The sequence below is a fragment of the Sapajus apella genome, unplaced genomic scaffold, assembly GCF_009761245.1.
Source record: "Sapajus apella isolate SASKATOON/1434 unplaced genomic scaffold, GSC_monkey_1.0 scaffold163, whole genome shotgun sequence".
Taxonomy (NCBI): Eukaryota; Metazoa; Chordata; class Mammalia; order Primates; family Cebidae; genus Sapajus; species Sapajus apella.
The window spans coordinates 1347528-1375233 of record NW_022437103.1 but is presented as its reverse complement, the minus strand read 5'-3'; the positions used below and the strand labels follow the sequence as shown (position 1 = coordinate 1375233).

At 37.2% G+C, this 27706-nt stretch overlaps 1 non-coding gene across 1 annotated transcript; it reads right to left on the bottom strand.

The window, feature by feature from the left end:
• Positions 1-21266: 21266 nt before the first annotated feature.
• LOC116542173 lies at positions 21267-21374 on the bottom strand. The gene has a single exon (XR_004265108.1). It is a non-coding gene; the product is annotated as a U6 spliceosomal RNA (small nuclear RNA).
• Between the last annotated feature and the right edge of the window lie 6332 nt (positions 21375-27706).

Here is a 27706-nt window from a genome sequence, read left to right as displayed (position 1 = left end):
TAAGGCACAGCATTTTAAATTTGCTCTCAAGAAGCTCCACTAGTATAAGGGTAGGCAAGTAACCAGTTATTACAATAGTGGGGCAAGGGCTATGATAGAAATAAATAAAGAGTACCGTGGCAGACCTTACCCAGAAAAAGACGTGTAGGGTAGATGGTATCTGAGCTGAAATTAAAGAATAAATAGAAGATAGTATAGCAAAAAAAAAAAAAAAAAAAAAAAAATCTTTGAGAATGGGGCACTGAGATCGAACCCTGGAGACATGAGATAACTGTGAGTCCTGAAAACTGCACATAGTTAGATTGATTGGGAAATAGAGTGTGAATGGGAAGTGGGGACAGTTGAGCCAGTAGAGTTCTGATAGGGTCAAATTGTGAAAGACTGTGAGCTCTGCTAAGGAGATGATGTTTTAGCTTAAATAAAGAAGATCCATTGAATTATTTTGAGCAAAGGAGTGATCTGATCAGAACTCTGCTTGAGAAAGATAACCCTGGTTGCTGTGTGAAAAAGATATATCAGAGGCAAACTTGAAGCCAGGAGACCAGTTAAAAGACAAAATTCATAATTTATATGAGATACAATGATGGTTTGACTTAGATTGTGATTGACATTGTAGAGTAATATATAGTACTAGAGAGATGTTTAGGTGGTGAAATCAAGAGGGCTTGAAAATTGATTGTATGTGAGGCATTAGAGGAATGTGTTAGCGGTATATACCAGGAGCCTGGTTTGGATAATTGCATAGACAATTAAAGCAGAAACTATTGAAGCAGGGAGAAGATAAAGAATTTTGATTTTCATTTCAGTTCTAAGGTATTCTTGGAAATATACGTAAAGGATGCTGACAGGAGTTTGGTTATAAAACAAGTTCAAGGGCGAGACTTACACTGGAGTTAAGATACATAATTGGGTCTATAAGAGTAAAAGAAGTTGTTCAGGGACCATGTGTACAGTATGGAGACCAACATTTAAATGAAATATAAAAGAATAAAAGCTGACAATGAAGTCTGTGAAAGAGCAAACAAAAAAAAATGAAGAACAGAACAAGAGCATGAAGTCACAGAAATCAATGGAAGAAAATTTTAGGTGCAGATCAAAGATCAAGGAAAATAAAGATAAAAACGTGTCAATTAGATTTGGCATTAAAGAGTGTATTAGTTTCTCTTTGAATACAGTGTTATGGTGACCTGGCAAAGAATCGGATGACTGGAATAAGGAAGGGAAGGGAAAGTGAGAAATGAAAAGGGCCGTGAATGAGGAAGAGATAGGACAGAAGCTCCACAGTTTATTTGACAGATTTTCTTTTCTATCGAAACCAGGAAATATTTAATAAAGTATAAATGCTTTTAGGGAAAAGTTTGTAGAGATATATTTGTTGACAATAATAGAGCAAATACAGCTGGTGCTCGACTTATGACCACGATTGGTTCTGGCAGACCGGTCGTAACACGATTGGTTCGTAAGTTGAGTAGGCTATATGTACAATACTGTGAAATGATGTTATAAAAATCTTTAAGTCATATTTATCATAATTTTCTTTCATTATTGTTATATATCATAATTTTCTTTGTTCATTTTATGCCATTTGTATCATCTCTACACAATTTTGTTTCTTAATTTTACATTCATCAGGTTTAAGTAAAACACTGCATTACCAGTAGTAAAGGTTGACCTGAATGCTTATTATGAAAGCATTCTTGTCAAATCTCATTTTTAAAAAGCCACTTTAACTTGTGGTAAAGGCGCAGCCTTGTGTAAAACTGTGGAATATTCACAGATCACTGAACCACGGTGGTCTATGGTTTAAAGTGAAAAACCGCGGCACATGATGAGTTTTGAAAAGCAGAAGAGTATGAAGTATGTTAAGTCTTAGGGTTAAAAAGGACTAGTTGCCAGGTATTTGTTTATTATCATTGTAAATAGAAAAGTAAATCATCACAATTTTATGTGACTTTCCATGGGATACAAATATGTAACATTCATCATAAAAGATGTCATCTGGATATCTTGTTCAAATATAATTTAAACTTAGTATGTTCTAATATTGTTAAAGATATAGGGATATAAACCACTCACATTTTTGTAAGAAAGGCAAGAAAATGACTAATAATGATATGATATAGCATACATGTTTATTGTCCCGCACTGTCGTATGCCCAGCTGGGCAACGTTTGCGCTGCCAGACGCGGAGCAGTCGTGGCTAGCGATTGTGGTCATAAAGTTGAATGGTCGTAAGTTGCATAGGTCGTAAGTCGATCAATGCCTGTAATGGAGAAGTAATTGGTAGGATGAGGTCCCGAGAAAGCAAGAACATTCCTTTTTAAGGAATGTTTAAGCCTTCCATTTTAACAGGCAGTAACAAAGAGCAATGAATCAGGGTGAGTCTGTATTTGTCAGTTTAGAGCGGTAATTGTTGGTAGAGCTCATGGGAGGACTCCTATTTTACTTGTGACAAAAGTTTAACTGCTGAGAGCAAACAGGGTGGTGGGATCAGCTATGATTTTTAAATGGAGAAATTTAAAAATCACAATTGTGAAGTAAAATCTCTCAAGAAAGGTAGAACAGGAATACTAAGCAGTGCTGTGTGCCTCTTTGAAGTCAGCGCTGATGCAGTGACCACCATGCCAAAGGGCTACTTTGGGACTTTCTCCTGCAGTGCTCATTGAGCTATGTGAGAAGGCGAAGATGGGAAATAGCTGAATGACCTCACACAGGTCGCGCGAGTTTGGCAAGAGGACAACTGAGTCAAGGGTAGCAGCAAGTGAATAGAGAGAATGCCAGCGAGAAAACCTAAGCTGACTATGAAAGAAGGAAAACAGTTCCACAGACTGAAGGGTCACATGAGATAGAGACTAAGTGACAGTAATTAATTGACAGAGAGAAGAAGAAGAAACGGTAACACGCTGAGTATGAATGTTTTACCTGACTATGTCATAAATAGTCATGGAGATATAATAAATATTTGTTGAATGATGAATGAGTGAATTTTCCTGTGTGCACACAGGAACCTTCCCCTGTTATTATATACCTAGGTAGCTTTTATGTTCAATTTGTTTGGAAATTATCATTGCAGTAGAGTTTTTCTTTCAGAGTGTACAGTTCTATGTTTTTTAAATTAATTGACTTTAATTTTTTACATTTATAGGAAAACAGCAGAAAGTTGAGTTCTCATATACTACCCCCTCCCCAATATGCTGCACAGAGTTAACATCTTGCATTCACGTGGTATGTTTGTTACCATTAATGAACCAATGTTGATATATTATTATTAATTAAATTCCATATTTTACATTAGGGTGTACACTTTGTGTTATACAGTACTATGGGTGTTAACAAATATAAATGTTATGTACCCACCTTTGCAGTATCATACAGAATATTCTCACTGCCTTAAAAGTCCCCTGTGCTCCACATACTCATGCCTACCTTCTTCCCATCCACCCTATTCCTAGCAATCATTGATCTCTTTATTGTCTATAGCTTTTCCTAATTCAAAGTCATATAGCTAAAATTGTACAGTATATAACCTTTGCAGACCTACTGCTTTAACTTAATACTATGCATTTAAGATTTTTCTGTGTCTTTTTTGTGGCTTGATAGCTCATTAAAAAAAATCTGAATAATATTCTGTTTATGGATGTATCATAGTTTATCCATTCACTTATTGAAGAATGCCTTGGCTGCTTCTAAGATTTGACAGGTTTTTTTATTATTATTATTATTTATTTTTTTAGACAGAGCCTTGCTCTCGTTTCCCAGGCTGCAGTGCAATCAATGGCATGATCTTGGCTCACCACAACCTCCACCTTCCGGGTTCAAGTGATTCTCCTGCCTCAGCCTCCTGAGTAGCTAGGATTACAGGCATGCACCACCACACATGGCTAATTTTGTATTTTTTTAGTGAAGACAGGGTTTCACATGCTGGTCAGGCTGGTCTCGAACTCCTGACCTTGTGATCTGCCCACCTCAGCCTCCCAAAGTGCTGAGATTACGGGTGTGAGCAACCATGCCTGGCAAGATTTGACAGTTCTAAATATAGGTGCTATAAATATCCGTATGCAGGTTTTAGTGGAACATTCGTTTTTAGATCTTTTGGGTAAATTTACTTGGTGATTGCTGGATTGTATGGTAAGACCATGTTTAGCTTTGTCAGAAATCACCAGATTGTCTTCCAAAATGCTGAATCGTTTTGCAAATCCCACTATCAAGGAATAAATGTTTCTCTTGCTCCATATCCATGTGAGCACTGGATGTTGTTAGAGTTTAAAAATTTAGCTAACTGATAGGTGAGTAATGGTTTATTATTGTTATTTTAATTTGCAATTACCTAATGACATATGTTGTTGAGTATCTTTTCATATGCTAGCTGTACATCTTTGGTGAATTACCTGTTCAGATCTTTTGCCCATTTTAGTTGAGTTGTTTGCTTTCTTATTTTTGAGGTTTAAGAGTTCTTTGTATATTTTGTGTACTAGCCATTGGATATCTGCTAGGCCACTGTTTTTTTCTGTCTATGACTTTTTAAAATTTTCTTAACAGTGTTTTGACAGGGCATAAGTTCTTAATTTTAATGAAGTTCAGCTTATCCAGTTTTTCTTTATGGATTGTGCTTTTGCATTATATCTAAAAAGTCATCACCAATCCCAAAGGCACCTAGATTTTTTCCAGTGTTATCCTTTAAAAGTTTTGTAGTTTTCCATTCAGGTCTTTGATTCATTTTGAGTTAATATTTGTGCAAAGTGTAAGACCAGTGTTTAGATTCATTTTTTTCTTTTTCATATGTGGATGTCCAGTTGTTTCAGCACCATTTGTTGAAAGACTGTCCTTTCTCCATTGAATTGTCTTTGCTCTTTTGTCAAAGATTAGTAGGCTATGTTTATGTGAATTATTTCTGGGTTCTCTATTCTGCTCCATTAATTGGTCTATTTTTTTTTTTTTGAAAGTACCACACTGTCTTTACTAATGTCATTTCTATGAATTTAAATATATGTGTAGATCTATGTAACCATGACCATAATCAGCATACACAGCCATTCTGTTATTCTAAAACAATTCCCTTACACAAACTCTTTAAACTCTACCTCCCACTCACACAGAACCTCTGACAACCACTGATCCGTTTTCATCACAATAGTTTCTTTTTTTTTTCTTCTGGGGACTACCGTATGAATGAAATTATATGATATGTGACCTTTTGAGATTGGTGTCTATCACTCAGCATGATGCTTTTGAGATTTATCCATATTCTTGTGTGTATCAGTGGTTGTTTCTTGTTATGAGTGAGGGATACTCCCACTGTATAGATGTGTCACCATTTGTTTGTTTCCTAATTGAGAGACATTTGGGTTATTTCCAGTTTTGGTTAAGTAATAGTAAAGACATATAAATATCCATGTATAGATTTTTGTGTGTTAACATAAGTTTTTATTTCTATAGAGTAAATACCTGAGAGTGACCTGCTAAGCCATATGATAAGCATATGATTATTTTAGAGTAAGCTACTTAACCATTTTTCATAGCTACTGCATCATCTTACATTCCTATTAGCAATGTGTAAGAATTCCAGAAGCTCCACCTCATTGGCAGGGGTTGATATTGACAGTAGTTTATAGTCTGAACATTCAATATGTGGCAGTAATATTTCATCATGGTCTTAATTTGTCATTTAGTCACTGATGATATTGAACATCTTTGCCTGTGATTATTTGGCATCCATGTTTTTCTTTGGTGAAGTGTCTATCAACATCCTTTGCCCACTGGGAAAAAATGTGTTTTGTTTTTTTTACTGTCAGGTTTTCAGGAGTTCTTTATTTACTACGGGTACACATCTTTTTTTCAGATACGTGATTTGCAAATATATTCTCTCAGTCTGTAATTTGTCTTTTTATCCTTCTAATAATGTCTTGTGCAGAGCAAAATTCATTAAGTTTGATGAAATCCAATTTATAATTTTTTTTTCTTTTATGTTTCAGGCTTTTGTTGTCATATCTAAGAATTCTAATTCTTTGCATAGCCCTACGTCTTGAAGAGTTTCTCCTAAAATGTTTAGTTTTGCACTTTGCATTTAGATGTATAATCAATTCAGAGATAATTTTTGTATAAAATATGAGTAGGTTAAGGTTTATTTTCTTGTTTGTGCATGTCAAATTGTTCTATCACCATTTATTGAAAAGAATACTTTTCTTCATTCAATTGTTTTGTAGCTTTGTCAAACATAAATTGACCACACTTGTGTAGGTTAATTTCTGGACACTATTCTGTTCCATTGATCTACATGTTCAGTCTTCACCAATAGCACATAGTCTTGATTACTATAGATTTCTAGTAATTCTTAAAATTGGACATCATCATTTCTCATAATTTATATTTCTTTTTCAAAATTCCTCCAGTTATTCAAATTTCTTTGCTTTTTCATATAAATTTTAGAATCAGCTTGTCTATACAAAATTATTTTGCTGAAATTTTGGTCAGCACTGACTGAATTCATTTACAGATCAAATTGGGAAAAATTAATATATTTCCTATATTAAATCTTATGATGCCCAAACATGGTAGGTTTCTTCATTTATTTAGGTCTTCTTTAATTTCTTTCAACAGTACTTTATAACTTTCAACATATAGATTCTTCATTTGATTTTTTTTTCAGATTTATGCCAAAGTGTTTCCATTTTTGTTGGAGTTATTGTAAATGGTGTTGTTTTGTTTTAATTTCTGGTTTTAATTGTACATTGTTAGTATGTAGAAAAAAGGTTAATTATTCAGTATTGACTTACTTTTTGCAACCTTGTTAACGTTCTTATTATTTTGGACATTTTTATTTGTATCCATTTATGGGATACAAGTGTAATTTTGTTACATGGATAGATTGTGTAGTGATGAAGTCAGGGCTTTTAGTGTGTCCTGTCACCTGAATAAGACATATTGTACCCATTAAGTTATTTCTTATTGCCCACCCACTCCTAGTCCCTCACTTTTCTAAGTCTCACTGGTTATCATTCCACACACTATGTCCACGTGTACACATTATTTAGCTCACACTTAGAAGTGAGAACATGTGGTATTTGTCTTTCTGTGACTGACTTGTTTACTTAATGGCCTCCAGTTCTATTCATACTGCTACAAAAGACACGATTTTATCTCCTTATGGTTGAATAGTATTCCACTGTATATACATACCAAAGTTTCTTTATCTAATCATCCATTGATGGATACTTAAGATACTTAAGTTGATTGCATATCTTTGCTATTGTGAATAGTGCTGGAATAAACATAAATGCAGATACCTTTTTTATATAATGATTGCTTTTCCTTTGGGTAGATACCTAATGGTGAAATTGATGGATCAAATGGTACTTGATCCGTCAAATATTTTTTGTTCTTTGAGGAGTCTCCATACTGTTTGCTAAAGTGGCTGTACTAGATTATATTCCTACCGACAGTGCATAAGCACTCCCTTTTCTCTGCATCCTCTCCAACTTTTGTTATTTGTTTTTGCTTTTTGTTCTCTGGAATTTTTTCGTATAGACAATAATGTCTCTGTGAATAGAGACTGTTTTACTTATTCATGTCTAATTTGTTTCTTTAAAATAATTTCTGTTTCTTGCCTATTGCATTGGCTAAAAGTTCGAGTACTATGTTGAATAGGAATAGTGAGAAGAGATTCCTTGTCTTTCCTAATCTGAAGAAGAAAGCGTTCAGACTTTTATTATTAAGTATGATAGTAGCTGTAGATTTTGTTTGTAGATAGCTTTTATCAAATTGAGGAAGTTCCTTTCGGTTCCTGGTTTGCAAAGAGTTTTTATCATAAATGGATGTTCAATTTTGTCAAATTATTTTTCTACATCAATTGATCTGATAATGTAGTTTTTCTTCTATGAACTCTGAATGTGATGGATCATATTGATAGCTATTCAAACATTGAACCAAGTCTTTTTTACTGGGATAAATTTCATTTGGTCATGGTGAATTATCATTATCATTATGATTTTTATATAGCTTCATTAAATCTGATAATATGTTGATGATTGTTGCATCTTTTTATGCAAGATATTGGTCTGTAGTTTTCCTCTTTTTTTTTCCCACTGTCCTGCTTTAGTTTTGGTATAGAGTGATGCAGCCTTCACGAAATTATGTAGAAAAAAATTTTATTCTATTATTTGAAAGACATTCTCGACAACTGATGTTATTTTTTTAAATATTTGCTACAACTACATGTGAAATTATCAGAGATTGGAATTTCTTTTTCAGGAGACTTAAGCTACAAATTCAAACTATTTAATATATGTAAGAATATTTGTCTATTTCCTCTTGTGTGAGTTTGTAGTTTACAGTCTTTGAAGAGTTGCATCATTTCAATAAATTATTGAAGAGAATGCCTAGAATTGAGCTGGGTATTCACTCTCTATTCTTTTTTTATATGTATGTCATTTTTAGTGAGAGTACCTCTTTCATTTCTACTATTGGTAATCTATGTCTTTTCTTTCTCTCTTTTTTTAATAATCTTGATATTTATCAGTTTCATTGATCATTTCGAAGGACCAGGTTTTGCTTTCATTGATTTTTAATATTGGTTGTTTTCAATTTTATTCAATTTTACTCTTACCTTTATTCTTTTCTTCTTAAGAACTTTTTTTCCTAATAAATGTATTTATTGCTGTGAATTTGAGTCTAATCACTTCCTTAACTGCACACAACTTTGATGTATTGTGCTTTTATTTTAAGTTATATATTTTTTCTAAATTATCTTCAAGCTTTCTCTTTGATTCACAGGTTATTTTAAAGTGGAGTACATAATATCCAGGTGTTTGCAGATTTTTCAGTCATCTTTCTATTATTGATGTCTAGTTTAATTCTATTAAAGTCTGAGAATACCGCAGAGTTTAATTAGCTTAAACTTCATAGAGCTTCTTAAATGGTTCAGTTTATGGAGTATCTTGGTAAATGTACCATGTGGACTTAAAAAGAATGGGTATTCTGCTGTCGTTGAGTGTGGTGTTCTATAAACATCAATTATATTCAGTTGGTTGATAGTTTTATTTAATTCTTTAATGTCCTTGTTGACTACCTGCCTTCTAGTTCTTTATATTACTAAATGATATGTTGAAATATCCTAATATAATTGTAAATGCTTGTATTTGTCCTTTAATTTCTGTCAGTTTTGCATATTTAAGCTCTGTTGTTAAATACACATGCATGTAGGATTGTTATTGTTATTTCATATACAAGGAATCCCTATTCATATACAAGGAATTTTCTGTACTCTGAAATGTTCTTTCCTCATATTAATATAGCCAATCTGGCTTTTGTGGGTTAATGTTTGCTTGCATAGGACATGATTGTCCATCCTTTTCTTTTTTTGTTTACCTATTTTGTTATCTTTTAAGTGAGTTTATTGTACACAACATATAGTTGAGCCGTTTTTTAAAAATCCATTCTGAAAATTTCTCTTATTTAATTGCTGTGTTTAGACCAGTTGCATTTAAGATTATTAACAGATTTGGATTTAGCTCTACTATTTCATTGTCTGTTTTCTGTTACTTCTGTTTGTCATTTGTTTGTTTCTCCTTTCTTGCCTTTATTGAGTGGCATTTAAGTTTCTTTTATTCTGTGTTAATTGATCTATTACAGTTTTTACTTTATCTTTTTATCACTGGCTGCTCTTACAATTAAAAAATATACACTTTGGCTGTGTGTGGTGGCTCACTCCTGTAATCCCAGCACTTTGGGAGGTTGAGGCGGGTGGATCATGAGGTCAGGAGTTCAAGACCAGACTGACCAACATGGTGAAACTCTGTCTCTACTAAAAAATACAAGAATTAGCTGGGCATAGTGGCTTGTGCCTGTAATCCCAGCTACTTGGGAGGATGAGGTGAGATAATTGCTTGAACCGGGACCCTGGAGGCAGAGGTTGCAGTGAGCTGAGATTGCGCCACTGCACTAAGCCTGGGCTACAAAGCAAGACTCCATTTCAAAAAAAAAAAAAAAAAACCAAAAAAACAAAAAAAAAAAAAAAACCAACCAAACAAACAAACAAACAAAAACCTTTGTTTTTTTATAGACATCTAAGAATTTTAGTACTTTAAGTGGAATGGAGAAAACTTAGGATCACATACATCCCCTTACCTTCCTTCCTTTACATTATAGTTTTCATATTACAACAGCTTACGTTAAAAATGTTATCAACTTACGTTAAAAAAATGAATGTTATAATTTTTGCTTCAACCATGGAATACATTTTTAAAACTTGAGAAGAGGAAAATAGCCTATTATATTTACCAAGATTCTTCTATATTTCTAAAATTCCAATGACATGCATTTTAAATATTTTATTATTGTCACACAGATCTCTGGGGCTCTGTCCATTCTTTTCCTCTCTGTTTTTGCTATTAAGCCCCCAGTGAGTTTTACATTTTGGTTACTATACTTCTCAGTTCTAAAATTTCTATTTGATTCTTCTTTATATCTGTTATTTATTGGCTGAACTTCTGTATTTCCATTTTTTTTGAAGAATGTTTACTATTGCTTCTCAAGCCCTTTGAATAATAGATGCTTTACAGTCTTTACCAGGTAATTCCAATATCTGGGTCATCTTGACATTTGTGACTGTTAATTCTCTTTGCTCATGCAAATTAAAAGTTTCTTGGTTTTATTTTTTCCATGGCAAGTAATTTTGGCTTATTTCCTGTATATTTTGAATATTATGTTTTGTACTCTGTTTAGTATCTAAATTCTATGACAAATGTTGATATGGTTCTCTTAGTAGCAAGGCAACCTGACTAGGTTCAGACTATAAGTTGCAACTTGCCTTCTGTGGTCTGTGAATTCAATCTCAGTTCACTGCTCAGTGCCTCACAGTGCTATTCCTATTTTGCCCACAGGTGTGCCACCCTGTGGTGGATTTGAGACTTCGTCAATGATCTGGTTATTAGTTCTCTATATCTTTGCACACTCAGTGCAATCAGATCCATGCGTGTGCAGCCTGAAGGTGAGCCCAGGATTTCTTAATCGGGTGATGTCTTCTTGGTGTCTTCCCTCTTCACAGTTTCACAGTTAAAGTATATCCAGTGGCTTTTTACAGACTCCAAAGGGTCCCTGGCACTCCTCTTTTTGGTCCTCCAGACAAAGTGTTGTGGCTTTATTTTTCCGGCCCTGCCATGCACTTCCATGACTACACTTTGCCTGGGGTCAGGTGGAAGGAGGACACATGAGGAAAAAGGCAATGGTAGCTGTCTCCACACTCCTGGGTTCCCAACCCCACTGACTAGTGAGGCTTCTGCCACAGTTACTGCCGTGATATTACTTGAAGGATACACAACAGCAACACAACACCAACAACAGAGGATTTCTGCATTCCTTTTGAGATTTCAGAGTTCTTTTCCAAGCTCCTGGAGCCAGAAATGGAGAGCTTTTCCTGGAGGCCTGTCTGTGCCAATGACCACTTTCAGTTTGAATTGCTTCATCCTACAGGATAATGTGGGTAAAAAAATGTATAAACTCACCACCATTTGGTGATGCTTTGAATTCTGGTCTTCTTTCCAACCCATTTGCTACTATTTACTTTTCACTGTCCTAAAATATCTCCTCCATATATCTCTCCTGATTGTGTAGTCACAGCAATGGAAAAGACAACAGAAACATAGTTACTCCAAAGGACCTAGAACTGGAATATATCCATTAGGGTTATATTTTTGCATTTTTTCAACTTTTTTTTTGAACTAATTTAAGACTCACAGAAGTTGCAGAAATAATACTGGAAGTTTCTGTGTGTGCTTTTCCTAGCTTTCCCCAATGATAACATCTTATATACCAGAGTACATTTTCAAAACTAGAAAATCGGTAGTGTTACAACACTATTAATTAAACCACAGGAATTATTTGACTTTTATCAGCTTTTGTTGTTGGTGGTGATGTTGATGATGATATATGGTAGTATGGAATTTTACATGTATAAATTTCTGTTGACACCACCACAATCAAGATACAGAACTCTTCCAGCATGACAACAAAACAAAACAAAACAAAATACCTCCCTCACGCTGCTACCTCTGTGTAAGCACACTCTCCCTCTGATTCTAACCCCTGGCAACCATTGATCTGTTCTCCATTACTGTAATTTTTTCATTTCAAGGTTGCTCTATAAATGGAATCATACAGTATAGCCATTAGTTTTTAACAGAATCCGATCTTTGGCACCTTGTGTTTTATTGCTATTAGACATTCAAACATCTAGCAATATTCCTTCAGTGGGACAAGGACTGTAAAACACTGTACCCTCAAGTCCCTCTGACAAGTACAGGAGTAGAAAAAAGAGTTACTATAGTATAGGATATATTTATTGACTTAGTTCTATTAAAAGATTACATACCTCATTATTGTTCACTTTGAAAGCCCAACTACCTGCCTGTTGGAATCAGAGAAAAACTATCTTTCAATGGATTCAAGGCTTCAGGTCACAAACTATGATGAGGAGGCCATGCTCATCTCCTCCCTACCCCTGTCCCCGCTGTGCCACTTCCATGAATGTGAGGGCAGGAGAACAGTGTGCTGGCAGAGTACAGTGAAGCTGTTCAGAAAAAGGCACATTTAAACACACCTATTATCTCCATGCTTTTGTCAACAAAGTATTTCAATTTCTGATGAATCTCTCTGTGTTCCTAGATTCATTTTAGGTGCAGCAAAACAGATTGTTTCTTTGTTTGCTTTTCTATTTGCTCATGGTTATTACTTCCCCCTGAATGGTTCATCATAGCAGCAGTCATAGAGTAATCATCCAGCAGTATATTATTATTTATTATGTATTGAGTGCTATAAAGGCTCATAAAGCTTACCAGGTGCCTATAAGAATACCAGTCATTGGCTGCAATGCACACAGTGGAACTTAGGCACTTACTGGGAAGATGCAGCTGGAGATCCGAAGAAGGGGCAGGCTGTTCTGGGGAGCAATCAATTCCTTCCAGCTTCCCCCAGCAGGGGACAAGGATGCAGAGCTCAGGAAACTCCCTGCTGTCAGACACAGAAGAGGAGGTGGACAGAGAATGCACTCTTAATGTAGATTTCACAGGCAAAGGTGGTGATGCCTGTGATAGCAGGGGAGGGGGCATGACTCCTTGAGTTACAAAAACACAACTCTGATTCTCATATATTCTGATGAGTTTCCACAGTCACGAGGGAGGATAAGGAATGAAAGAAGGAAGGCAAAGATAACTTAAATTTATGATCAGTGCCAGCACTGATTTGGGCTTGGAATAGAGAGGACTGGAACCCATGGTGTGTTACAAAAAAAAAACAGATAAAAGATGAATAAATAAATGTATAATGTAATGTTTAAGAAGGAGATTGAATTTGGGTAAGGAGATCAGGCATAAAAAGATAGTTATTTTTGATAAACCAGGGAAGAGTGTTCTGAGATGTGTCCTTTGAGCAGAGACCTTAGTAAACTGAGGGAATGAGCCGGTGTAAATATCTGGAGAAGGGCTTTGAGTAAGAAGAAACAGCACACGCAAAGGCCCTGGGTATGCATACTCTTGGCAAGTGGAAGGGCAGTGATCCATCAGTGGGACTGACGGCCAGTAGACAAGGGGTAGGGTGCTAAAGGTGAGGTTGGAACATCAGCCATGGCTAGACCATGTAGACTGTGGGGAAAAGATGAATTTGTTCTCAGGGTGATGGCAAGTCATTGAAGGGTTGAAATAGGGAAACTGCATGAATCTGTTCATGATTTTTAAAGTTTACATTGGGTTCTGTGCTAATGTGTGCAGAATCAAGAGGAGTAGGTGAGCATAAGAATGAGTCTGTGTGTCCATGACAAGCACTTACCAGGATGACATACCCATTGCATTTCATTCCTACACCAATGCAGCAGATAGGTAACAATAGTCTCCGTGTGACAGAATAGTCTGTGACTCAAGCAACTGCTGTAGTTTACTCATGCAATAATCAGGAGCAGGCACTGGCTCACTTCTAATCTCTCCTTTTATCCCAGAAACAGCTTGACTGTGGATACCTTGCTTTTGAGAGCCAGAAAGGGTCATTGGCTCTGCATTCTTATCTCTATCTATTCTGTTTCTCCTTGGGCGATGGAGACCAGATGAGTTTGTCTTACGCTCATGATTAAAGTTTCCATCCTATTTATCCCTCCACATTTGCATTCGCCAATGTCCTCCCAGGGGCATCAGAAAACACGGTGCAGTGATTAGGTGAGTATGGCCCTTGGTGAGCACTCTCCTCCCCATCTGGGATTGCCACTTCCCTTGTTTAAAACACCAGACACAGGCAGAGATTCTCTTCTCCTTAACTCTCCAGTACTATCTTCCCAAGAAGTGCAATTTCCCTAGGTTAGCTCATCCTTAGAGCCCAAATTCTGAAATTAGCTGGTATTGTCTGTCAGCAAAATAGTAACTAATATGAAATCTATTAGAAAATTATAATGTTTGGGAGGCCAAGATGGACGGATCACCCGAGGTCAGTAGTTCGAGACCAGGCTGGACAACATGTTGAAACCCCATCTCTACTAAAAATACAAAAATTAGCCAGGCATGGTGGCACATGCCTGTAGTCCCAGCTACTTGGGAGACTGAGGCAGGATAATGGATTGAACCTGGGAGGCAGAGGTTGCAGAGAGCTGAGATCATGCCACTGAACTCCAGGCTGGGCAACAAAGCAAGACTCCATCTCAAATAAATAAATAAATAAATAAATAAATAAATAAATAAATAAAATTAAATAATGATGATCTCTAACCAAATCCTCACAGTTCACACAAGGCATGCTTTTGCAATTTTTCACCCTGAGAAGAATGGGGAAGAAGCTACCACATTGTGAAATTCTTTCAGGATTGTATCATCTCTGTGATTCTTCTTATTGCAGCAGAGAAAAAATAAAATATTTTCCCCTTTTCCTTTATTCTCAAAAGTTTAGTGGTTGGGATATACAAATTAAGCTGACAAAAGACAAATTAACAGAAGAAAAAATATATAAACGTTATAGATGCTAATATTTTTACAAGTACAGGGGTTTTACAAAAACAACAAGACGACAACAACAAAGCAAGGAACACCCAAAGAATTGGGTAGAATTGTAAGGTCATAGACCATTTAAACAAAAAGTGCTAAATTGTGGGGAAGTGACTAAAGAGGGGAGTTTTGGGCTTCTAGGGACAGTAAATTATGTGAAGGTAAATATCTGAAAGAACTAGTGTAAGATAGGTGTTATTTTAGGAAGATTTGAGCAGACTCATCTTGGTGCTGACTTTCCATCTTTTTCATGACCATAAAACTTCTCTGGAGAAAGGATTTATGGTGGTCCTCATTTCTCAGAAGTTTCCACTTTTAATCAGATAAGGGAAGCTCCAAGAAGACTTGTTTCTGCATCTCTTGATTCTCAGTTGTCCTCAGCTCAAAATTATCCATATACCAACATGGGCTATTTTGGGGTAGCATATTCTCCTTCAATATCTTTGACTGGGGAGTTGCATGAGGGCCAGCTCTGTTCAATCACTTCCGCTTGAACCTGGCTGAAAGTCATAACAGTGCTCAGCATTCTTCCTGAAAGAGGCAATATGAAATAGTAAGAATTTGGCCTCTGCAACATAATTGCTGTGTTTAGCATCCTAGCTCTATAACTCACTAATGAGGGACATCTAAATTATACCTTATCTAATTGTGGTGTTTAGAATCCTAGCTCTAAAATTTTATGCTACAGGGAAGTTTTTTAGGGTGTGTGCTTCAGTTTTACAATCTGTTAAAAGGGAAAATAACTATATGTATAGCGTGTGTGCTGGGTGATAGCTTCTGTTGCCGTTAACTATGTGAAGGGAGAGCCTGGGCTGGCTGCACTGGCTGCTTTCTCCAAGCCCATGAGCCTGAGGGAACTCAGGGCAGTTGCTTTTAAATACTGCCTGCCCATGTTAAGAAGGAAAGGAGCTGCCCAAGGCTGATGTTGCCTCCTGCCCTTACCCTCTCTATAGTGGTGACTATGGAGAAGAGGAGTTTCTTCTAATAACCCTCTTGGGGACATTCTTCAGTCTTAGAAAGGCAACTGTGCTTTCTTCTTGGGGACAGGGGCTTTCTTGACTCTGCTCCCTCATGGGCTCTGCTCATAATGGCACTTCACAACTATTCCTTCATCCGTGCATTCTCTTGGAGTCTGCAAATCCCAATCAGCCAGGAAGATTTTCCAAATTTGCTGTGAGGTTTGTATATGAACAAATGTTCTTTTTAACTATGCCTTATCAGCCTATTGATGACCCTCTGGAGGTTTAGGCATGCCTCTGTATTTTCCCCTGGATGGAAATAAGGTATAATTTAGAAATCCCTCAAGTTTAGTTTTTTCACTTTTGATTGCAACACAAACCTGATGAAAATTTCCCTTATTTTTATTACCTATCAATCTTTCCTATGGAATTATTCAAGAGAAGGGCAGTTAAACCCTGTGCTCAAATTGCACTATCTTACCCAAAGTCCTAAGAAAGAAAAATTTTGTTACGTATTTTAAATGGTATGGAGTGCATATATCCCCTAGGTAAACCTTGGAGTCTCTAGGTTAAGCCTTCCTGTTTGAATGTATCCACTTTCCCAGAGCAGGCTAGGGTGGACTCTGGAATTTGTGGGAGGCAATAAAGCACTTCTTACATATACCAGGGACAGTAGATTGCTTTTAACCTTCACTCTGACAAAGCTCTGGTCCTAACACATGATCTCAGGTACGCGATGGGTGTTTGCCTTGGGCCACGCTCTTGCAGAGTCACTATTCTGCAGAAACCAGCTTTGCTTCTCATGCTCAGGAGCACCTGTGCAGCAGTTCACTTTTCAGGGCCCTGGAATGTAAATCTTGTGAAGACAGGATCTGGGCACGTTCTGTTCTTTGCTGTCTCTCAGCCCCACATCAGTGTCTAGCACGTGGTAAGTGCCCAGCACTTACTGAAAAATGAATGAGTACAATCAGGAATTATGGCCGAGATACTTTTCATCTTGTGTTTTGTGAAGGTGTTTTTTGCCCACAGCACACGGAAGATTTTAATGAATTTTTTCACTGTTAGCTATGACACACTATGGTATATATTTTAATATAAATGGATAATTGAGATAAAATTATAAATCAATCTATAAAGAAATTGACATCTTGTTTTAATTTAGAACTCTTGACTATCAGTCTTCTCAATAACTGTGTACTCTAGTCCTTATGAAACTGAGGGCTGACCTGATTAAGCCAGCCAAACTTAATCTGCCTTGCTTGCTTTTAACTGTTTACTTCTAGTTGATCTTAAAACTTTATAGCTAAAAGTCATGTAGCCAAACAATATGTACTCAACTTCCACTAGCTTCCTTACAGATAATATAGCTGATGTGTATGTCACTATGATAATGCTTGCTTTAACTTGTTTTTCAGGAGTGAGGAAACACCTCTTGTCTGGTTTCCACTGGTTGAAACCACCAACCCTTCAACTGGGCCTGTGCAAATGCCTAAAAGGTGACCTTTTGACATCAGATGGCCAAAAACTCCTTCCTCAGATCATGGGAATGCCACCATTTTCTGAACATGTGTTCTGTGAAGAGTCATGACGTCCAGCTACACTTGCTAAGACCAACGATTACAACATCTTTCCTCACTGCCAATCACCTTTCCCCGTGCCTGGACCACCTTACTCCTCTATCCCACAAATATCCTTAAAAACCCATCTTCAGGGAGATGTAATGGAGACCTTTTCTCCCATTTCCTCACTTGGCTGCCTCGTCAATAAAATCCCTTTTAAAAAACTTGTATTAGTGATTGGCTTACCGTGTATGGGCAGAATAAGCTTGGTTTGGTATCACTTATTAATCTAATAGTCCAGGAGCAAATGGTGAGTGCTCACTCTAATTCAAGTTGGTTGGTAGGCTTTATTATGTAATCTAGCAGCTCAATGAAATTATTCTGTCTAACTTAAGGAAACTTGAGTTGGTATACATTCCTCGTCAGTGTTAGTGAGATATTTCAGAACCTGGGTTTGGTTCAACCTTGGAAGCTCCTAGTTTTCAATGATGTTAACTCAAGGAAATCACTAAGAAATCCCTGTTTTTATTTGATTTCTCCTCTCCTGCTATTACTCTGTCTACTTTTATTCAATTTCCCAGGACTTCTTGCCTAGGGATGTCAGTATCCTCCTGAAGAACACTCAGGAGAATGATACATGAAGGAGGAGACAGTGGAAAACTATTTTTTGGTAGAGATGTACCTGTGGTGGATAGAATTTCTAAAAATGGCACTCAAGATTCCATGATGGAACCTGTGACTATGAAGAGATAGTATTCCCATTGCTCTGTATGTTATATAGTGCAGGTGATCTTGAAAAAGGGAGATTATTTGGGTTGACCCAATCTAACCATAAGCCCTGAAATTCACAAAGCTTTCTCTAGTATGACAGAAATTCTTTGCTTGACCAAACATTAATCAGCCTCCTGAATTTTCTTTTAGACCCATCTATCCATTTCCTTATAAAATCCACTTTTAGGAAGAACCCTGCTAAGTCAATTTAGCAAGAACTCCCCATCCTTGATATCTGACTGGACTCCTATCCTCCACCATCTCCCAGGTGATATCTGATCGTCTGTCTTCAGCAAGAATCCTGTTAGGTCGGTTCAGCCAGAATTTCCTTTACCCCTGATGTTTCTACTTCGTAATTTCTCATCCACTGTTCCCACCCTGCTCCCCGGCTATAAATTCCCATTTGCCCATGTTGTATTCAAAGATGAGTCCAATCTCTCTCCACTCATTGCTTCAGTCCCCATGTCTGTTCTGGTGGTCACAAATAAAGTCTATATGACTGTGCTTTAACAGGTTTCATTGAATATTTTTTTTCTTTAACAGGAGAAGAAAGCAAAAGGAAACACCAGGTGTAAAAAGAAAGGCTTCAAACCACTGTTGCTGGTATGAAGACGGAGGTGAGCATTTGAGAAGGAATGTGGGCAGTGTATAGGGGCGCAGCATGGCCCCAGCTGACAGCCAACCAGGCAATGAGGACCTCAGCCCATCACCACAGGAGCTGAATTATACCAGCACCCTGAATGAGACTAAAAACCAATTCTCTCCTAGACCCCCCACAGGAGGGCCCAGCTTGGTCACATCTTGGTTTCTGTCTCGTGAGATCCTGAGTATAGAACCTAGCAGAACCCTCCTGAACTGGACTTCTGACCTACAAAAGTGTTAGCTAAGGAAAACAAGTTTTGTTTTTTGCTGCTAAACCTATAGTACTTTTTTACAGTAATGAAAGAAAAGTAATACACACTATTTTATGTGTAATTAAGTTCTAAATAGAATAGGTAAATGGAATCCTGAGTATCCTCCTTTAAAAAACTAAATTAGAAGGCGGACTCCTTTGTGCCATAAAGACTCTTTACATCAAAAAAGGATGAAAAGGTCCCTTTAAAGAGCACTTAGCGGAGTGTTTGTTGACAGATCGTTATTTGCTTAACAGAGGAAGAAACTGAAAGCCAAAGTGTTCTAAGCTATTGCTGACTAAATAGCGATCAGATCAGAAACAAAGAGTATGAGATTATAATAATAACAAATGGACATTTCCACATCCGTTTCAGTTTTTTTCGTTTTACATAACTGGACATGAACATTTCAGAATCTACACCGAACATCCTTTTAAGCCATATCTAGATGAGGCAGGAAACGGCAGCTCAGGAGGCCTTAGACATACATAGAAGAGACAAGGAATTCTTGCCTTTGGGTTCTTTTCTCCCAACGCTTTTGCCTCTTAAAGATTGCTAACATTGAACTTTTGACCGGAGTTGAAGAGAGGGAGAAGAATTATCAAGAAACTCAGGAGTTAAAGTGAAAAATCCCAATAACAAGGCTCTTGATTCTGAGGAAGAGAAAGGGGGACCCTTTGTCAGTTCTCTTCTTTCAGGACCACATCAGGCCTGCTTGACTGTGACCTCATTAAATTCTGCATGAGGTGCAATTTGCCCTGACGTTTCAGGTAAATAAACCAAGGTTCCAAGATGAAAACCAATTTGTTCAAGTTTATGAAACATTTAAATAAAGGGCAGATTCAGTTTGGTTCCCAAGTTCATGACATTTCTGTTATAAAGGTGCCTCTCCAGACATCTGCAGAATTGGACTGCTGATGAAGAGAAGTAACAAAATCAACATTAGAGCAAGAGCAATTCTATCTTTGTCACAGTGACCTTAGGGCTTAGGGCTCAGACCTGGCTGCAACAAATTCAAGATTTTGGCTAAAAGATTCCTAAGTGCTTTGATACCCCCTCCTCCTATGTACATGAACAAAATTGACATTGATCCTAATAATTAGTTTTCATAATTATCCTTAACGGTTAGACTTAGGATTCAATTGATCCAGAGAGACATTAGGTGGAAATAGCATGTAGTCAATCAAAACCTAAGGTGGAACAAGGGAACATACATAGCTAGGATCTCCAAATGCTCTAAATTCAAATTTTACCTTCAGGATACTATTTAAAATGTTAAAATTTATTCAAACTAGGTAAACATTCTTTTACTTTCCAAAGTAATTACAGCTTGGTGAATACTGAGCTATTCATCATATAAGCCCAATCTTACTATATACTTCACCTGGCATTAAGTAGACACCCCCTAAGTATTTCTCGAATTAAGAGTATTGGTCTCTAGCTAACTCCCGGCCTTTCTCATAACCCCATGGGTTCCATGAAGCAATCAGTCATGCACTCACCCACTCTCGGACTCATTAAATCATTAAATAATTAAAACCCTATGGTGAGGTTTGTTAAATTTATATTCATTTCCCTCACCCTCTTGAGTGATTTTTTTTTTCTTTTTGTAGTTCAAATAAGGGTTTAACATTTATTAAATGATTTCTATGTGGCAAATAAATTCCCACAAAATATTTACTAATTTTGATACTGATCTTATGCGAAAGGTTATATTTGGTGCCAGTAGGATAACTGAGCATACTGCAAACCACACATTCATGTGTTCACTTTTTCATTCAACAAATATTTACTTAGTGCCAGTTGTTTATCATACACTATGAATGCAAACACAGAGATGATTGACAAGTCTTCCATCCTTTACAGAGCCTCCAATACATGTATGAGAGAAAGAGGAATTAGAACCAAAGTATTCCTCTCTAACATACTAGGGATTTCTATTAAAGTTAAAGTTTAAAACACAGGAGCAGACTCTGCCCCTTCTCTCTGCTTTTCCCACCTAAGGACATGCTCCTTTTACAACACACTTTCTTTTTTAAAAAAAAAATGTACATGTTTTAAAAATTTAAACTAAACTTTTTTTTCTATTGCTTTTTAATTTTGTGTCATCCTTGCGCAGGGGCCATGCTAATCTTCTCTGTATTGTTCCAACTTTAGTGCATGTGCTGCCAAAGACAGCACAACACGCTCAGAGACAGATCCCATAGACAAGAGCACCAGAGGATCTAGGAGCAGATTTTACTCTCCCCATCAATTTACCTTCCCATATTTTCCCACCTTTTGGAAACCTGATGATGTTTTCTTCTTCGTCTTGTCACTATGTAGGATTTATGGCTTTTTGTTAAAATATTATTTAAGCAAGGACCCTAAGCCACTGCCTTGAGAAATACTTTTGAACTGAGACCTTTCCTGCGCGATGGGTATAGCATGTGTTAATAAACTCTGCTTGTTTTTCTCACTTGTTTAATCTGACTTTTGTTTTCAGGAGAGTGTCTCAACAGTGTCTAAGAATCTAAAAAGGGAAAGAATAGAAACTATGTTTCCTCCTTTACAATTTGGCACCCAAGGTGAGGCCAACAGAGGCATCCTACCTGTTCCAGGACCTACAGGTGAAATCCTGGGAGAACCGAAAAATGCAGCAGAAAAGGATAAGATTTCTCACCAAGTTCAGCTTCTCCCAGGCTTCTATCTGTGGTACCTGGCCAATAAAGATGGTAAAAAGTTTCCTCATCCCTTTCCAGGTTCCGATTGACAGGAGGAAAACATTTACAAATTATAATAAAATTAGTTCTTTGAATCTGTGACTCTTGTAGATTTGTTTAAGTATCTATTTGGTTATTGATCCTTAGTTTAACAAGGATGGTCTTTGTTTTCCTTGTCTGTTTTTCTGCATGGTTTGTCATAGGAGGATTACAACATGATTCTTCTTTCATCTTGTTTTACTTCTTGGGAAACTTGGCTTTGTAAGCAGCGAATTTATTCTGTGGTCTGTGCCACCTCGGGGGCATAAATTGTCTGACTTATGACAGGTAGCCAGCTGGGAGTTCCACTAGACCCAAAATGTCTGTTTGTCTAAATGTGCTGGCCCTCAGGAATTTGTCTTAATTGTCTCAACCTTCATCACCTTGCTAATAATAAAAGTCTTCATTTCTCAGGCCATCTTTGGAAAAACTTCAGGTCTTGAAGGGGATTGCATTTTTGCACCCTCTTTGGGGATGTAATTTTTGTGTCTGGTTAAAAGCCATAAAAGACTTCCTGATTTTAAGTCACAGTTGATGGAGGTTTACTTTGGAATTGGGACTTTTGTATCTAGAAGATTTTTTGTTGGTGTAGGAGGGTAACCTTCATAGTCTTTAGGTGTAAATCTTAACTGTGACTTTGAAATGTGAACATCTAGGGAATTAGCTAAGCAGCATTCCAACTGCAATTAGGATTTGAAACAGAGTTAAAGTGCTTTGAACCAACCACAAAATTCTTTCCTCAGAGGGTACCTTTAGCTCAGGAGAGATACATTTATAAAAATTATTCATTTTAAACAATCGAGGTTTACCTTTGATTTAAATTTTGGCTTACATTTAGAGCATAATAGGATTTTTTTTTTTTTTTTTTTTTGCCTTCTCTCCTAAGCTAAATGGAACCATATGATTAGAAAAATGAAATAGTTTATCAAAACATTTTAAAGAGAAAGAGCTTTAAACAGCGATTACACTAGACCTCTAATAAACAAATATACCCTATCTCCAAGATTCTTTCTTTTGTGTAAATTTAAGAAAGGAGAAGACAAGGAACAGGAATGTTTGGTATTTGCCCAGCTAAAATTTCATAAAAAAATTCTAAGAACTCTATAGTCAAAAGTCACCTTAATTAAAAGCTGTTATTTAGGCTCTATGTGTATGCATGTATTTTTAAGACCTCTCTTGTCTATGACAGCTTCTCAGTCAACTGAATTCCTCTCTTCTTAAACCCCTCTAACTATATGCACTCCTTCTGTCTGTTTCTCCTCTTGTTGATAAAATTTTTGCCTCTTAGACTTGTTCTTCCATTCACTTCTGTCTGCCCTTCTTTCCTCTTGCCACCCACAGTGTGGCAAGAGGAAAGATTGCAGCATTGTGTACCTAAAAAAGATTTCTAATAGCTCTGGGATCCCTGGAGGAAAACAGAAAAGGCACCACAGACTTCTCTTTTGGGGAGGAGCCTCTGTTTTTCCTCATGGAACCCCAAGAGTTGTGGATAGATAGGTTCTTATCGGCTGTAAAGCTCTAATTTTTTTTTTTTTTAAATTGAACTCTGTGACTTCTTTGGCTTTTATATACATGCATGAGTACATTTTAGGTGGTGTGTTGTGTCTACATGTATGTATATGTCTATACATATGTTTGTGTTTGTCTACATAATACCGAATTAACTTAAAGATAAATGAGTGCTCATAAATTAAAAAAATAAGCCCAAATATTTTCCCAGTTCATGTGACTTGAGTAAATCATTTGGTAAATAAGACTAATTTAATACTGTTGGTTTAATAAAAATTACGATGTCTTCTGAGTTTATCAGCAAAATATGCATATATTTAGCTTTCAGGTTCTTGCTTTTATAATACTTGCCTAATCTAACATACAATAAAACAAAAGCGGTTAATAGAAAATTTAACTTGAGGTGATGATCAGAGTTGCCAAAAGTCTCATAAAATTTTCCAAACATAATTGTTAAAATTAAATAAATAAAATATATTTAAATAAAAGTTTATATGTACAATTTTAATAATAATCATAATTTTTAATGTTTACTTTTAAAAGTTTCTCAAATCTTTTCAGTAAGTATCCTTTCAGTTTTGCTAAGCTAAATTAAATATTTGATATTCATTAAATATCTAATTTCAAAATAAAATATATTGCTAAGATATTACTAAATGAGTGTAAGCTCATATACTATTAACTTCTTATTTCAAAGAAACAAAAGATATCTGATCTATTAATAAATACGTCCTGTTCCACTGAAAAATGGTTCAGTTAGAAAGCTTATGTTTTTGAGAATTATAAAATATATATTCATAAATTGTTAGTATGTGCCTGAGTTAAAAATTGTTTACTGCTTAGATTTTCACTATGAATCAAAGTTAAGAATTAAAATTCTGACTAGTATATGGTAACCAAAACTAGAACTTTAAAAGAAATAAATTATGTTTTCTTCACTACAATTATGAGAAAAAAATAAATACTTCTATGTTGGCAAGATTCAGAGAAGACATGTAAACACAGAGAAAGGACCTAACAGAGATAGAAGTGGGTAGCGGAATGATGAAAGGCTCTTCAAAGGAGTCAAAGCAGGAGTAGAGTTGTGAAGAATAAATAGGAATCATCCAGGTGGATAAGGAAGAAGTGAAGGACAAAGCATATGCTGTTGAGTGTGATATTCTAAGGGACAGATTGGGAAGCTCAGACCTGGCTAACTGATGTGTGAGAACAAAGCATAAGATAGAGACAGAAAGGTCCGTCTAATTCCTGGGTGCTTCTGGCTGTGCTCACACAAGGGCTGGGCAGATAACCATGGTGCCCAAGAAGGTCCTGGCAGAGGAGCAAAGCTGACAGATGCCAGCTCCTGCTTGAAGTTGGGCATTGTCGCTGTAGGGTGAGGCTAGGCTTTCATGAAGCTAACCATTGTGGCTGGCCCAAAATGAGAGACAGGCCACAGGATGTGACAGGAAGCAGTGCAGACCTCTGCCACACATGGTTCATGCATGTGACTTTGGGACTAGGTTTTCCATGATCCCCAGACATTGCCACGAAGCCCGGGAGACCCAGCTGAGGTCAAGATGAAGTCTGGATGGGACCTGAAATACTCCAGCCCAAGGGTCAAAAATGTGGAGAAGGGTCAGACAAATGACTGCATTTCAGGTCCTGCTGAAACTTCTGGCCCCTAGGACCTCACTGACCTTGGCAGAAATCCAAACACGGCTTCCTTTTTGAGACAGGTAGGATCTTGACTCAAACACTGGCAGTGGACATTTGGACAGCACAGTGGCCAGACATTGGAAGTGGATAAATTTGGCCTGGACAATGATTTCAGAAAAAGAAACCTGAAACCTTTTTAGTAGAACATATGATGTTCAGTTTTTCCTATTCCACACCACTCCCAATTCCACTCTGCTCCTTTAACACATTCATCTTCCCTTCCTGCCCTCAAGGTGTTTGAGTTTACCACCTCTGCTGGACAATAGATAATGGAACTCCAGTAGACACCAGGTTACTGTGAGGAAGACCAAATAAAAAGAATCAGAGAAAAACAAGTCAGGGGTATGAGGGAGGCCAGGGAAAAATATTGTAACTGCCCAGTGGGTTCACCTTGCCCACTCCCTAGACAGAGTCAATTTATCAAGAAGGGGATTGCAATAAAGAGTAATTCACACACAGCTGGCTGTGTGGGAGAGCAGAGTTTTATTATTACTCAAATCAGTCCCCCTGAGCATTCTGGTATCAGAGGTTTTAAGGACAACTTGGTGGTTGGGGTAAGTCCATGATCCAGGAGTGATGACTGGTCAGGTAGGAGATGAAATCATAGGAAATTGAAGCTGTCCTTTTTTAAAAATTTTATTTTTAGACAGACTCTTACTCTGTCACCAGGCAGGAATGCAGTGGCAGGATCTCTGCTCACTGCAACTTCCACCTCCCAGTTCAAGTGATTATTCTGCCTCAGCCTCCTGAGTAGATGGGACCACAGGCATGTGCCACCACGCCCAGCTAGTTTTTATATTTTTGGTAGAGATGGGGTTTCACCATGTTGTCCAGGAAGCTGCCCTCTTGCGCTGAGTCGGTTCCTGAGTAGGGGCCCCAAGATCAGGATGAGCCATTTTATCCATCTGGGTGGTACCTGCTGATCCATCAAGTGCAGGGACTAAGCACTGATCTTACAAGCAGTTTAGGGAGGGTCAGAATCTTGTAGCCTCCAGCTGCATGACTCTTAAAACCATAATTTCTCATCTCATGCCTAATTTGTTAGTCCTATAAAAGCAGCCTAGTCCCCCAGGGAAGAAGAATGCTTGTTTTGGGAAAGAGGTGTTACCGTCTTTGTTTTAAACTATAAACTAAGTTCCTCCCAAAGTTAGTTCAGACTATGCCCAGGAATGAAAAAGGACAGCTTGAAGGTTAGAAGCAAGATGGAGTTAGTTAGGTTAGATCTCTTTCACTGTTTCAGTCATAATTTTGCAAAGCCATTTTCAACATGGTCACTAAGTAGAGAGGAAGGCATAGACAGCAAGCCTGACGTCAGGAATTGATCAGGCAAGATGCACATTTAAAGCATCCGTTGGGTGCAGCACTGAACAAAATCAAATCAGATCTTGTTTACTGACTGTTCTAGAAAAGCAATCCCTGTGGCATCACCAGGAATTTGAGATGTAAGGACCAAGTTCAGTAGAGTCAATTTGCTTTATTTTATCCTCTTCACTGGGACTCTTATTAATGAATTTGGGATTTTGTGTACGTGGTCCAGAACCAAGTCTAAAGGAAGAACACTGGTTATTTTCCATAGGTTTCTATTTCTGCTCCATTCACGTAAAGCTTTACATTCACTTTCCCCAACTTGGGCCCAGTCTGGTCTGTACCTTTCAAGCATACTCCCTTCCCTAGGACAGCTTCCTGCTGCTTTTGTTCAAGGCCAAGGTAATTTGAGCCATTTCTGAAAACTTTTATCAATTTCCCTATCCAGGACATTTGGCCGCTTTGCTTGACAGCTGACACAGCTTGTGTGAAGCGCAGGCTTTCCTTCCTCCTGGTTCAATGGCATAAAGGCAGAGCTTCCTAACATCTGACAATGGGAAAAAATTTGCAAAGATTACTCACCAGCAGCCTCAGGGGTGAGGGATTGTCTGATTACAGGGCCTGGGGGAGTGAGAGGGCAGGTGCTCTAAAACTTCCCTAAACTCTGCTAACTTCTTAGGAGTCATTTTTTTTCTCCTCCCTGAGTGGGAGGGAACTGAGAATAATGAAGGAAGCTGTGTGTTTGTAAAAATTCTACCCTGCTTACCCTACTTCGGCGGATTCTCTCTGTGAGATCGAGCCCATGGAATCAAAACTCTCCCAAGAAAGCCTATATTTTCACTCTTTTTCCCAACTATTCCTTCACAGTTGGCTTTCTGGATGAGAATGATCCCTAACATCTGTAAAATAATTTCTCCTCACAACTCTGTAAGACTCTAAAATCTGTAGAAGATTTGCGTATTCATTTTCTCAATTACAACTGTCATGTATAACCATGCTAATGATGACAGAAATCATTTAATTCTTCTTCGGTTGCAGGTACCACCCTAGAGGTTATTTACGCCACTAAATTTGATTCTTCCAAACCCTATCATGGAGAAATTTTATTAATCCTATGTTTTAGATGTGGAAACTAAAATCTAGATATGCACATAGAAGGCTCAAGCAAGGGCATCCAACATTTCAAGGTCATTTTAGATTTTCTATTATAGGGCCAGGACCAATGATTAAGTGCCCTGCCTCATCATCTTGTGTTGTTGT